We start from the raw sequence: 8,494 nt of genomic DNA on the forward strand, positions 1-8,494 counted from the left end.
AAGACCTTGAACAGTCCTCAGACTCTTAGGAAATAGACTGTTCCTTCGTTCCTTAGGTATCCACTTTACTTGTTTAGTTATCTATCCATATCCATCTATCCAGACCTAAAATAGTTAAGGCAAACATAAATAGATATCAATAAAGAAAAAATAATTACAAATTTGTCCAGGAACAAGCAGGAATGACAGTGTGTTTTACAGCCACCATAGTTTCTCCTTCGTGTTTCATACAGGACGGCGAGTGGAGGAAGTTAGAGCCTACACACTGTTTCTTTAATCAATTAAATAAAAATAAATAATGATAATGATAAATGTATTTTTTATGAATAAGTTCTCTAAAAGCAAAGTTACAGTGCAGTAAACAAAGAGAAACCAGATAAACAGTAAGCAACACTTTACAAGCATTAAGATGAACAGCTCAATAAATCTGATTCAGCAAAAATAAAAAAAAGTAAAAATAAACTGCAGGCTCCTCACAAATAAACACGTCTTTCAGCCTAATGAGAGCGCAATAATGTTAGCAGTGAAACGCACAGTGAGCTCAATGAAATGAAATCGTTTGCTGCCCTGACTCCTCTGCCATGCGTAGCCCCGAGCCATCTTTATCATCTATGAAAGGCTCTCCACCCGCAGCCTCTGCCCAAGAGACCCAGTGATCTTTCCCAAGACACATATTTATTCCCACGGTCACAGTAATACCTTATAGCAGGCAAGCTGCTCAATTCCAAAAAGTCCAAAAAGTGTTGAACTCTATTATTGCGGAGGGACTCTGTCACTTCCACTGTGCTTATCGAACCATGCAGAAAAAGAAAATTAGGTCATATCTCCCTCTGGCAGAGGAGAAAAGTAGCAAAGAGCTCAAATATGTTTCAACTTTCTATACATATTATCAACGCAGGGTTGTATGGATACAGTTAACAGTGGAAAAGTAGGAGGTGGAGAGCTGGTGTGTGGAGAGGTGGCCAACAGAAAATGGTGGCAGACGGTGCCTGTAAAATAAATTATAAACACTGAATGGATGTAGATTATTTTTTGTGCATTATGCATTGCTTATATTTCTTCACAAGCGTCACCCTGAGTGCTGCTGTATGTAAATATTGCTCATTTAAGCTATCATGATATGCAAATAAACCTATTAATATAATTCCAACAGGCTGTAGGAAAGTCAGGTAAGTCATAAACAAAGAGATTCTCATGCAGACTGCTGCAGGTGCTGAAAATGAGACATTAGCAGCAGAGAGAAGCAAAACAATGAGGCTTCCTGTTCATTTGTTTCTTAACCTTTTCACCTCCGAGCAGTCTGAGATATCCTAATCCTCCTTAGTGATTATAGATTCCAATATACCCCTGTGCCCCGATAAATCCTGCAACACAGCATTTCTCTGCCTTTCAAAGTGCACAGATGAATGTGCTCCGAGATCACGGCAGCTGGCTCGCTGATCCGTGTGCTAATTGAGCGAAATTGCAAAGGGACAATACAGAGGTGTCGCAAATTACTTTATTGACTTCTTTACACCCTCTTTGTGTGAAGAACAGGAGAAGAGTGCAGTTAACAATGATCATGCTGGAAGATTTAGGCCCAACACACACAACATTTCATGCAAAAAATAAACAAAGGCATGCCTCAGAATCCCAATCAGCTTTATTGACCAAGTAACAATTGTGGACACATACAAGAACTTTGTATTTTTCATCTTTCTGTTAATGCTGAATAGACATAACAGCTAAGAAAAAGAACAACAAAACAGAACAAATACTGATTTCTAAAGATGACTGTCGCTAGCAGGTATTATCAGTTGTAGCAAAACTAAACTCTATGAGTTGGTTTAAAACTTCTTAATGTTTCCAGGTGACTCGTTTTATAACGAGAATCCTGAAGTATGAACTTAATACACACAGAGGTTAAAGCTACATGTTTCAAACGGTCACCAGTCCATCACTGTTATATATTATAGATTGTTAGTCCTAATATGTCATTGCAGTGTAAATTTCCCAGATGAAATAAAGAGCAGCAGAGCTGTCAGTCTTAAGTGATGTGCTCGCAGTTACATTTCCACACAGTGTTTCAGTCTTGAGCAAACGTTCATCTAACATAACCAAAATAGTACAGTTACTTAATGGCATGCGTCTTTCAGCGATATTTCATATACATTTCTGATGATTACAAGATCAGAAACTAGTAAATCAACAACTTTGTTACGGCCAAACATAGCAGCAATCTCTGATAGAGAAATTACTTTAATTGCCTTTTAGTAACAACAATAGGTTACAACTGAAGGTTAGTAAACCAGTTAGCTGCTAACTAATAATATATTATTATATATATATGTATATATCTATATATATATATTATTATATATATATACTAATAACATACTGTTATTCATTAAAATGATACATTACTGTAGAAAACATGCATTAGGAGAAATATTTGCCATTTCCCATAAAAAGTGCAATATACTGTGAAGAGTCTTACATTCTGGGGATGATGTTTGATATTTGATATTCTTTAAATACAGAAAACTGCAGTATTCCCAGAGAAGACAAGCTGATTTGTCTTGATGCCAACTCCATCGGACCACCAAGTTGAAATACGTTTGATCTGTTTGGTGATGTTTGTTTACTATCAACTATCATCTTAAAAAAAAAAACTGTGAGTGATGATCAGTCAAGTAACGAAGATAGCATTACCAGCTGGCAGCTGGGTAATGCCTGTTTGGTGCAGCTTGTATGGAGCTCACTTCACAGTGTGCACAGATGGGCCGAGCCCCGCAGACATTAGTTTGCGCCTCTTCTTTTTCATTTATATTTCGCTGGGTTGTTGCCAGCACAAAAATCATGTTATGAAACTCACAACAGCACTCACTGTTTTCTTGTGTGTGCCCTACAGATGTCTGCCACAGCGGCTAATGTGGAGACATCCCCTGACGTTTGTGTAATACTGCTCAGCATGTATTCAGTGAATGTTTATATTCTATATCAGATGAGCATTTCAAGTTAGCTGTATTCCAGCAAAACATGAACGCCATCCAAGTAAAGATATTTACAGAAGTCAAGATGCTTTCTTAAAATTTGACCAGTTTTTTCAGGGAAGGCTGCCTGTGTGCTTGAGCTCATTCAAAGGTAAGCTTGTGCAGTCCAACTGCCCTTTTCTCTCTCTTTTTTCCACAATGATCATGTGCACTTTAAAGCCTGCCTTCATGATCACGCTGCTGTGTTTTTCAGCCACTTCATTGGAATCAATCAGGGAAGACAAATGCCATCCAAAGAAGGAAAATCTCTAAGAGGTTGTTTTCAAAACACTCGAGTCAGAATTTGTGCAGAGTATTTCACGCCTGCATATCGATCAGCTATTTCACACATTTACTTAAGTTACAGTAAAGGCAGTACTTAATTTGTAGTAATTGTTCTCTCTGTACTGCTGCCTCCGAATTCAATAAAATACAGCACTATACTGTATATTTTTGAGTTTTTAGGAGTAACTTGACTGCTGTTTAATTAGTTAGGAATTAACTCTAAAGTTTACAGTAAGCAACATGTAGAAAAACTGTAATTTAATGGCAACCCAGCAGTAAAATAAAGAAAATACAGCAATGTACTGTAATTCAGCACTCAATAATATATTGTACATTTTGATTACTGTAAACTAAAATTAACACTAAACTAATGATAACCCTGCTGCCTGCACGTTACTCTTAATTTACAGGAAAACATTTTACAGTGCACACTGAGTATGGTTTCACACGCGTCAGCAATATATAGCATTTTTTAAGCACTGGTACGCATAATTTGTATGTTATTAGAAATGTGTTTTCCATAAATTCCAGACTAATGAGTCAAACTGGTGACAATATAAATGAGGCAGATGACAGAGGAGTCAATCTTATACAAAACAGACTTCTTGGCATTTATGTTAATGTATTCAAATGAATGTGGTAATGATTTATTGAAGCTAAAGTTCTACATGCACAGTTAACCCTTTAAAGAAGTGACCGGCTCAGAAGTTTTCTGCTGGTGCAACGCTCTGGGACTCAATTATGATTTCACCCCATAAAATATAATGTATTCATAATTGCAGTGTAACTGAAAAAGTTATGAATGCCATGAAATTAAAATGAAATGTCAGCCCCCTGAATTCTGAGTTTTCTGTCTCTCTCTGAGGAGAAGCAGCCTGGCCTGCAGCGCTTTCAGCATTATATTCCCTTTAGGCCACCGTCGCATTCATCTTTCTCGGTTGCAGACGCTCTGCTGAGGTGTTACTTTTGACCAGGCTGCCTATAGCAGAATGTCACATTTAGAAATATAAAACTCCTATAAAACTGGTGGCCAGAGAGCCATTAAATTAAATTAAGGTTTCAAATTAGAAAAGCACATTTTATTCTGCAAGAGAGGAGAGGAAAACTTCTAATCAGAAACAACCTCCCAAAACAGTTTATTGATCCAAACTCCAAGGTTCTTTGAGCATGTTAATGTGACAGAATCCCTTTAATAGGCTCAAAGGTTCTTCAACGCCGTGCTCAAACCGTTCGACGCGGACCTGTAGTGAACTGTTTAAGAATTCATGAAAAGCCCCAAACGAAAGTCAGAGCTCCTGTGATGCTATTTAGTTATTGAACCATTTTCTCATAGGTCAGACTTTATAAACAGTTTATAAGTTGTAACTAAAGCTGTTCAGAAATCATCTGCTAATACTCTATAGAACAGAACTTTGGGTTTCCAGATGATACAAAATCCCCAGTTCACTTCTAACCAGGAGCATTCCAATTCATGTCCGTCTCTAAACTGTCCATCTCTCAAATAAATACAAAGAAATACCCCTAACATCTTAAATATTGGTACTATTTTTATATTGGTACTATTATTGATTTTGTTATCCATCTGTCTTTAGTTGTAAATGCTCAGAAGTTCTTAATAAATAGATTTTTGGTTCAGGTTGATAAAAAAATAAAAAAAAAGACAAAGGGATGTCTCTCTACATTTATTTCAACTTATAAAGAGCAACATTTCAACAATGGTCGAACAGTCCAACCAATCAGATTACAACATCTGACCAGATATTTCATCAGTTGTAGCTTTAGGGGAGAGAGACAAAGAGAAACACACTGAAAGAAATTTCCAAACAACATCACTGAGTCTTTTTGGCCATCAGACTTTAACATCATGTTACACTGAGCATCATCATAAACTCATCATCGCCAGCATAAATCATAGTGGTGGCAGCATCACGCTGTCGGGATGCTTCTCTGCAGCAGGCCCTGGAAGGCTGGGCGGGTAGGGGGTGCAGCAAAAAATGAGTGCAGCAAAATAATAGAGAAATCGTGGAAGAAAACTTGATGCAGTCTGGAAGGAGAAAAGATTTATTTAACAGCAAGAAAGTAAATCCAAGCAAAAAGCCAAAGCTCCACAAGAAAGGCTTCCAGACAAAAATGTTAACATCCTAAATTTGCTGTTCAGATCTTCAAAAAGACTGTTCACTTATGATGTCCATGTAACCTGACAGAGCGTGAGCGTGAGAGGACAAACTGATGTGCAAAGCTGATACAGACACATTCACAGAGTCAAGCTGCCAAAGCTGCATCCATGAAATACTAACTTGAAGATATTTATGCTGGCATGTATTTTGTATTTATTGTTATACAACAAGTAGTTCTGACCGAGCAGCCTGATTGGTCAACTAGACATTTAGAACCTGCTCAAAACAGCATGACAGCACACCTGACAGCACTACCATCATTATTGGCACTTCAGTGACTGCCATGCCAATAATGACGGTAAAGCACACGCTAGAATGTAATATTTTAATAAGTAATGTACATCCCTGTGTACAAATTATTTTTTAAAGTATTTTTTCTGTTAATCTGTGTAAAAAAAATCACTTTGATTCCATGTTGTAAAACAATGGGTAAAAGGAGTATTATTAATTTTTGTAGGTACCGGATATATAAAGCATAAGTAAACCATGTATTAAGATTTAGAAAGCTGTAAGTTAAATGATAAAATAATAAATAAAAAATAATAATGATAAATTCTACAGGCCTATAAGTGTGGTCTTGTGCCAGAAAGGAAGAAACCACTGACCAAATTCATGCACTATAACTTCTTCAAGTCTAATCTTTTCTTCTTAGAAGAAAGATGATGATGAAGAAGAAGATGTGAAGAGCTCAGTGGTACAGCAGTGCTCACTTCCACCCAGCCCCGTGCCTCAAATGCGCAGTCAAATTACTTGTCGCCTGTATGGGGCTTCATTAAAGCACACAGTTTCTTAAGTCATGTTGACAAGCTGCTGTGATGGCTAATAAACACAATTAATTAGATTTTCATTCAAATTCCATTGTTTCTTGGATTTACAAATCACCAAAGCAACTTGACGCGCGCATCGCACACATGTTTCACACACATCTGCGAGCTGAGTGATTTCCAGTCGGTGTCGGCATCGACCAAACCTCCCACAGGTAGCTTCCTCTTTCCCATCCAGCTCCCTGCGTCACCTGCCATCCTCCCCAGCAGTACGCACTCCACTCCCTCCCCACCGCATCCCTAGTCTGTCCACTCCGCTCCGAGGGATGCGAGCCCGGCTCAGTTTCTACACATCTGGAGCCACGACGGGGGAACCTGTAGGGGGATGAGACAGGATCAAGCGTTTGTCTTTGCCGCGGCATGCACCCGCATTGCAACACAAGAGCGATGCTGAGGACTGGCTGTTGAATGCCTCTTTACATTCTTCTGTTTCTTTATTTGATCACAAGCAGCAGTCAGTAGACCGATTGACACACTGGCCGTGCGCCATCAGCGCGTCCACTGGTGTCATTTAAAAAAAAAATCTCCTGATACGATTACACAGAGGGTGTGTTTTCTGGATTTTAAATGCGCCTTGGAAGTTGGGCTGTTGCGACCAATAGGATTTCTATCCAGCCTGGCACCAGTGGCAGCCTGAAACAACAAGACCCGGACTAAGATTCTGACAGAAATCAGAGATTTTTGCAACAGCAGTAGTAGTCAAGTTCTTGTGGAGGATAAAGTGTTGCCTTGAATCAAACTTTATCTTTGAACTTGCGGGATTTTCATCTGTCCGACACCTCCTTATCCTGCTCATCCATCTCCTCCTCCTCCACCCTCAGCGCTCAGAGGGTGAGACATGGAGAGCTGCAGGTGACTGACCGCTCACCGCCGCTTCAGGACGCCTACTGGGGATTCACTGGACCTGCTGGGAATACCCAGGTGCCCCAGGCAGGATGGTGGGTAGGCTGCGCACTGCGCGTCCGCATGCCTCGTGTTTGTGCGTTTTTCTGTCTGTGTTTTCTGTGTCAAACAGCAATAGCATCACCTGCCTTTCATCTGCCCTTAACTGCTTCACGTCACCTCTCTGCCAACTTCCTCACCCCATCCTCACCCCCACGCCGGCCCTTACGCACAGTCACGCTTCTGCTCGTCACAAGACAGATCGGATATCTGCACGCCAGCTGCGGGCTTTTAAATCACAAGACGGGCTCTTTGGGCGTCGCACACATTATCAGTGTTTGAATGAGCGTGTGGTCATGTGCTTAATGCTCTCAGGAAATGGCAAAACTCCTCTAATTTGTGAGGCTTCCGTCATGCCCCCATACACACACATAGACACTGTTGGCACAATGCTGAACTGGCCAGGGGCACCACCAGTTGAATCAAAGGCAAAGCAGTGTCCTGCAGCAGAGAGCGTGCACACACACACACACACACAACAGGTCCTGGTAACACTTTGTATGTTCAACGTCCACATGAGGACCATGTCTTAATTGTCCCACTAGGGGGCCCAAAGAAACCATGTTGGGTGGCCTCCCAGATTTAACCCTGTTATGAGATTTAAAGATGAAACATACATAGCTGCACTGCTGAGATCATCCATCTGTGACGTGCTGTGCGCTCCAGCAGGTGTTTCATTCAGATGTTCCGAGCTTTTATGTCAGTTCACCTCAGCTACTCCTTATGTACAGCAGCGGGGTCTTTCAATGAACTCACCAGCTGAGATTGTATGCGACGTGGTGTGACAGAAGTGCACCAGTAAGAGAGTGAGGTTCATGTCATATAGTGAGATTGTGTTCCTCTTCTCAACAGGTGTGGTGGGTGAACTTTGTCAGTCGAGGCTCTTAAAAAAATAAAGCAGGTGATTTAAAAAAGAGCTGCTGCTTACAGTTACTGTTCTCTGTTCACATGGTATGGGCGTATATTAAATGCAGACCCTGTTGTTTTGAGTCTGATCATCGTCATTACCATCATGCCATGATCATCAGTTTTCAATTCATTTTCTAACCATTAAACTGTCATCTTTTTAGCTGCTGTACAAAAAGATGCTAAAAAAAAAATGGAACCAGCATGAAAGTTTTATTTAAATCTTTTAATGTTTGTCATGTGGTGACATCTCAGGCCTGAATTATAGCCCTGCTTTTTAAAAACTGAACAGTTCCATTAAAACAAAAATCATCCTGAAAGAAAATACTTCACAACATGTACCAGCCAA

The sequence above is a fragment of the Larimichthys crocea genome, chromosome VII, assembly GCF_000972845.2.
Source record: "Larimichthys crocea isolate SSNF chromosome VII, L_crocea_2.0, whole genome shotgun sequence".
In the NCBI taxonomy this organism is placed as follows: Eukaryota; Metazoa; Chordata; class Actinopteri; family Sciaenidae; genus Larimichthys; species Larimichthys crocea.